At 40.4% G+C, this 6,405-nt stretch overlaps 1 long non-coding RNA gene across 1 annotated transcript; it reads left to right on the plus strand.

Annotated features, from left to right (window-relative positions):
• Positions 1 to 4,820: 4,820 nt before the first annotated feature.
• On the plus strand, positions 4,821 to 5,650 carry LOC130189585 (uncharacterized). Its single transcript, XR_008830835.1, has 2 exons — positions 4,821 to 5,054; positions 5,303 to 5,650. It is a non-coding gene; the product is annotated as an uncharacterized LOC130189585 (long non-coding RNA).
• Positions 5,651 to 6,405: the final 755 nt, after the last annotated feature.

The raw sequence follows: 6,405 nt of genomic DNA on the forward strand, positions 1-6,405 counted from the left end.
AATTACAAATTTGTCTCGGAGTGCTTTACAATCTGTACACATAGACATCCCTGCCCCAAAACCTCACATCGGACCAGGAAAAACTCCCAAATAACCCTTCAGGGGGGAAAAAAGGGAAGAAACCTGGAGGAGAGCAACAGAGGAGGATCCCTCTCCTAGGATGGACAGATGCAATAGATGTAATGTGTACAGAAGGACAGATTTAGAGTTAAAATACATTCAATGAATATGACAGAGTGTATGAATAGTTCATAGTAGGCATATTCCACGATGGAGACCTCCACGATCCATCAGGCAGATGGCGGTGGGGAGGAGGAGTGGGCGGAGTCTCAACAGTGGGCGGAGTCATGAGCAGGAATTCCACGACCCAGACGATCCATCAGGCAGATAGGATCTATGCCGTCTCATAGGGTCCGATGACCCCATGAGACGTAAAGTCAAAAGGACTTCCGGGGAGAAAGCAGAGTTAGTAACGTGTGATTGAGAGATGAAAATTCATCCTTAAGGAGAGAAAAAAGAGGAGATAGGTACTCAGTGCATCCTAAAACGTCCCCCGGCAGCTATAAGCCTATAGCAGCATATCAAGGGGCTGGACCAGGGCAAACCTGATTCAGCCCTAACTATAAGCTCTGTCAAGAGGAAGGTCTTAAGTCTACTCTTAAACGAGGTGACTGTGTCTGCCTCCCGGACTGAAATTGGAAGCTGGTTCCATAAAAGAGGAGCTTGATAACCAAAGGCTCTGGCTCCCATTCTACTTTTAAGACTCTAGGAACTACAAGTAGTCCGCATTTAGTGAGCGTAGCTCTCTAGTGGGGCAATATGGTACGACAAGCTCCTTAAGATATGATGGAGCATCACCAATCAAGGCTTTGTAGGTTAAGAGAAGAATTTTAAAAGTGATTCTTGATTTTACTGGGAGCCAGTGCAGAGCAGCTAGTGCAGGAGTGATGTGATCTCTTTTCTTAGTTTTAGTGAGAACACGAGCTGCAGCATTCTGGATCAACTGGAGGGACCTAAGAGATTTATTAGAGCAGCCTGCTAATAAGGAGTTACAGTAATCCAGTCTCAAGTAACGCGTGAACAATTTTTTCTGCATCTTTTTGAGACAAGATGTGCCTGATTTTTGAAATATTACGTAGATGAAAGAATGCAGTCCTTGAGATTTGCTTTACGTGGGAGTTAAAGGACAAGTCCCGATCAAAGATAACGCCAAGATTCTTTACAGTGGTGTTGGATGCCAGGGCAATGCCGTCTACAGAATCCACATCACCAGATAATTGATCTCTGAGGTGCTCAGGGCCGATTAAAATTACTTCGGTTTTGTCTGAGTTTAACATCAAGAAGTTGCAGGTCATCCATGTTTTATGTCTTTAAGACATGCTTGAATTTTACAGAGTTGGTTGCTCTCCTCTGGTTTTATCGATAAATATAGTTGAGTGTCATCTGCATAACAATGAAAGTTTATGGAGTGTTTCCTGATAATATTGCCCAAAGGAAGCATGTATAAGGTAAATAAAATTGGTCCAAGCACAGAACCTTGTGGAACTCCGTGATTAACGTTAGTGGTTATCGAGGCGTCATCGTTTACAAATACAAACTGAGATCGATCTGATAAATAGGATTTAAACCAAATTAGTGCCGTGCCTGAAATGCCAATCGACTGCTCCAGTCTCTGTAACAGGATGTCATGGTCAATGGTGTCGAATGCAGCACTAAGGTCTAACAAGACCAGGACAGAGAGGAGTCCTTTATCTGCTGCCATTAAGAGGTCATTTGTAATTTTCACCAGTGCCGTCTCGGTGCTGTGGTGTTTTCTAAATCCTGATTGAAATTTCTCAAATAAACTATTATGATGTAGAAAGTCGCACAACTGATTTGCGACCACTTTCTCAAGGATCTTGGAGAGGAAGGGAGGTTAGAGATCGGTCTGTAGTTAGCCAATACCTCTGGATCCAGAGTGGGCTTCTTCAGGAGAGGTTTAATAACAGCCACCTTGAAGGAGTGTGGTACGTGGCCTGTTAGCAGAGACACATTGATAATATCTAATAGAGAGCCGCCAATTAAAGGCAAAACGTCTTTAAGCAGCCTCGTCGGGATGGGGTCCAAGAGACAGGTAGACGTGTTCAAGTAGAAACCGTTGAAAATAATTGGTCACGGTTGATAGGAGAAAAACCCTCCAAATATACACCAGGGCATACAGCGGTTTCCAAGGCCATTCCACTTAAGGACAGATTGGCACTGGTTATGGGCAAGAGATTATTAATCTTGTCCCTAATAGTTAAAATCTTTTCATTAAAGAAGTTCATAAAGTCATTACCACTAAGGTTTATAGGAATGCTCGGCTCCACAGAGCTGTGACTCTCTGTCAGCCTGGCTACAGTGCTGAAGAGAAACCTGGGGTTGTTTTTTTTTTTTTTTCTATTATTGATGAGTAATAGGCTGCTCTGGCATTACGGAGGGCCTTCTTATATGTTTTAAGACTATCTCGCCAAACTAAGCGGGATTCTTCGAGATTAGTTGAACGCCATATGCGTTCAAGCTTTCGTGACGTTTGCTTCAGTTTGCGGGTCTGAGGGTTATACCAGGAGCAAACCTCCTCTTCCTCACTGTCTTCTTCTTCAGAGGGGCTATCGAGTCCAGTGTCATTCTCAGAGAGCCTATGGCACTGTCAACAAGATGATCAATCTGGGACGGACTAAAGTTAGACCAGGAGTCCTCTGTTATATTGAGACGTGGTATCGAATCAAATACAGAAGGAATCGCCTTTTTAAATTTAGCTACAGCACTATCAGTTAGACATCTAGTGTAGAAACTTTTGACTAACGGAGTACACTCCGGTAGTATAAATTCAAAAGTTATGAGGTTGTGGTCTGACAGAAGAGGATTCTGTGGGAAGACGTTCAAATGCTCAATGTCACGCCATAAGTAAGAACAAGATCAAGCGTGTGGCCAAAGCTGTGAGTGGGTTTCTGTACTCTCTGACAGAAGCCAATCGAGTCCAACAAGGAGATGAATGCAGCACTAAGGCAATCATTATCAACATCCACATGGATATTAAAATCTCCAACAATAATAACTTTATCGGTTTTAAGAACCAAACTTGATATAAATTCTGAGAATTCAGATATAAACTCTGAATATGGACCTGGTGGCGGTACAGAATCACAAATTGAATTGGCTGTAGTGTTTTCCAGGTTGGATGTGAAAGACTAAGAACAAGGCTTTCAAATGAGGTGTAGTGTAATTTTGGTTGAGGATTAATTAATAGGCTCGATTCAAAGATGGCTGCTACTCCACCTCCTCGTCCGTGCCTCGAGGAATGTGAGTATTAATATGACTTGGAGGAGTCGATTCATTCAGGCAGACATATTCTTCATGGCTCAGCCAGGTTTCAGTTAGGCAACATAAATCAATGTGATTATCTGATATTAAATCATTCAGTAACACAGCTTTAGATGACAGAGATCGAATATTTAGGAGACCACATTTAATAGACCTATTTTGTTGCACTGCTGAAATAATTGTGTTAACTTGTATAAGGTTATTGTGTACGACTCCTCTTCTGCTTACTTTTGATTTATTTAATTGAAGTGGCCGTGGGACAGACACAGTCTCTACTCTAAAGTCAAGGGTGGGTAACTGCTCGAATGGAAGAGCAGAGAAGGTGTTAAACTACAACTCTGCTCCCGGTTCCTGATCTGAACCCTGGGTTGTCATAGATTAAGTCCGGTGATCAACTTGGTCATATTCGCAGAAATGAGACGCGCTCCGTCCAACGTGGGATGAATGCCGTCTCTCCTCATCAGATCAGGTTTTCCCCAGAAAGTCTTCCAGTTGTCTACGTAGCCCACATTATTCGCTGGGCACCACCTCGACAGCCAGCGGTTGAAAGACGACATTCGGCTATACAATTCGTCTGTCTGCAAATATATATAAATATTTAGATACATAAATATATATATATATTTCTACATATATTTATTTAGACGTTTATACATATACTGTATATATTTAGGATATATATATATTTGTATTCATATATATATAATTATTTATATATATATTTATTTAGACACATAAATATATGTATTTATATATATACACATATATATATATTTATTTAGATATATTTATTTAGATATTTATACATATATATATATGTTTATTTAGATGTATATATGTATATATTTATATATTTTATGACAGTTATAGTAATATTGTGTAGTGAATAGTTTTGGTCTCGTTGACCTGTTTATTATTATTATTATTATTATTATTATTATTATTATTATGTTAACATTTCTGGTATGTTGTGCATATTTTCCGTACTGCAGTCTTTCCCTGGGGGGTTAACTCGAGTAAACGTAACTTCCGGTTGTTGTTTGAAGGAGTGTTTGTAGTTCTCCCCGTCATGGAGCTGATGCTTCACCACAAGGACAAACAGCTTCGGCCTTTTGTTGAACATCTGGCCGACAGCAGAACCCTCAGAGGTCCAGAGAGTCGTGTCTGCATCTAAATCCCTCGAGCATGCAGTGCCCTCTGCTGGCCGCCGCCGGTATGACACACCCAGTGGCGTACTTACAATTCTTAGATACTTATACTCCTCCAAATACAAAAAGGGAACTTTTTCTGCTTTGCATTTATTTTAGCTACTTTGCAGATTCACATTTTACATTAAAAAACAAGTTAATAAAATACAACTTCTAAAACGTGAGGTAAATTTAGATGATACTACTTACTGTATATATGTGTACTTCTTTAAATGCAGGAGTTTAACAACTGATTATTGTATACACTGTGGTATTCGATCTTCATCTTTATGTAACGGAGTTAGAAATGTATTCTGTCATTTCTTGTTTTCAATGTGTTGTATTTTATTTTTGTTTGTTGTTCAACAAATATTGTTGAGTGTTTGTGAATTTTATTTTAATGAGCCATTTTTATTTAGTGTTATTTTTAAAAATTCTGTTTCCTGCGGAAATTGCTTTCTATCTCTGTTGTACTTCCTGCTCCCGAGTCCGTCTCACCGTCACAATGGCTTTGTATTGCTGAAGGTGAGTCGAGTGAGGAACGATGTCGAACTATTTTCTCTGTATTCTTTAATAAAGTGACCGTTTATGTCACATACAATAGTGGAACGTTAATACGATCCCGGCGTCCAGCTGTTGTATCATTTAGACCGTTAAAATATACGTTTGGTGGCAGTTTCGTTGAGCCAGTTTGGCGCCGTTTGTTGAGCTACATCCGGTCGCCCCAACGTATACTTTCTTTGTGTAAATTGTTTTGTTTTGCGTGTGTATAGGAAGCGGAAGTACAGAGACAGACCAGAAGGAAATTGTGTGTGTTCTGCTCTCTCCTGCAGGTATGGTTTTCCTTTTGTTCATTTTCGCTGTTTCTGTTAAAATTACTCGAGCTCATGTAGTTATTTATTTTGTCGAATAGGGGTCGCTGTTTTGTATGTTACATGTTTTGTATGTTACATGTCATGGTTTTTGATGAATATTGTGATCATTTAGATTCAATGTGGTCCGTCTTCCCCGTCACAATGGCTTTGTATTGCTGAAGGAAGCGGAAGTACAGAGACAGACCAGAAGGAAATTGTGTGTGTTCTGCTCTCTCCTGCAGAATAAATAAGTATTGGGAAAATACACCATCTGAGTCAAGTTCTTCCGTGCCCGTTCCACATCCGTTACACTGGTGCCGTGACCTTCGGATCTTCAGACCAGCTTGATGCTCGTCGCCGTGGATGTTGTGCTGACGTCCTGATCCGCCTTTGAAGACCGTTGTGGTCATATCAGGTTTTTAAGAGATTGTGGAATAGGGCATAGTGCTTCAAATTGTTTGATCTCAGTGTGTCGATGACTTTTGATTATTGATATATAAATTTTTTTCTTTTTTCTTCTGCATATTCATTGCATTTCTATTACATTTTGGTTCTAAATACACAACGCAAGTACATTTATTGGTTATAAAAACGATCGCTATAGCAACAATGGATGAGTTTGCTAGCCCTAAGTTGCCAAAGGGGAGGGGTGCTTGGCTCAGTCATATTTCTAACAGTAGGAATGTGGGATACTCTAAACTAACACCGGATAATTGTGATACAGGGCTAGGTCAGAGCCCAGATTGTACTCCTGTTGGTGGGTTAATGAGGGGTCCTCTTACGTCTACTCCTGACAGTGATGTTGATGCCATACACCATCTCACAGACATGGTAGGGAAGTTAGGTGTTCAAATTGGTGAGTCTATTGTAGAGAAATTAATATCAGCTGGTGTTGTAAACATGAACAGTGATCCCCAGACTACTACCACCCAGACAACACAATGTACTGTTGACCAACATGAACGCCCTCCACATGTGACAGTCCATGTGAACTCTGATAAAGGACTTCAGACATTCAGAGG

Source organism: Pseudoliparis swirei, chromosome 24 (genome assembly GCF_029220125.1).
Source record: "Pseudoliparis swirei isolate HS2019 ecotype Mariana Trench chromosome 24, NWPU_hadal_v1, whole genome shotgun sequence".
In the NCBI taxonomy this organism is placed as follows: domain Eukaryota; kingdom Metazoa; phylum Chordata; class Actinopteri; order Perciformes; family Liparidae; genus Pseudoliparis; species Pseudoliparis swirei.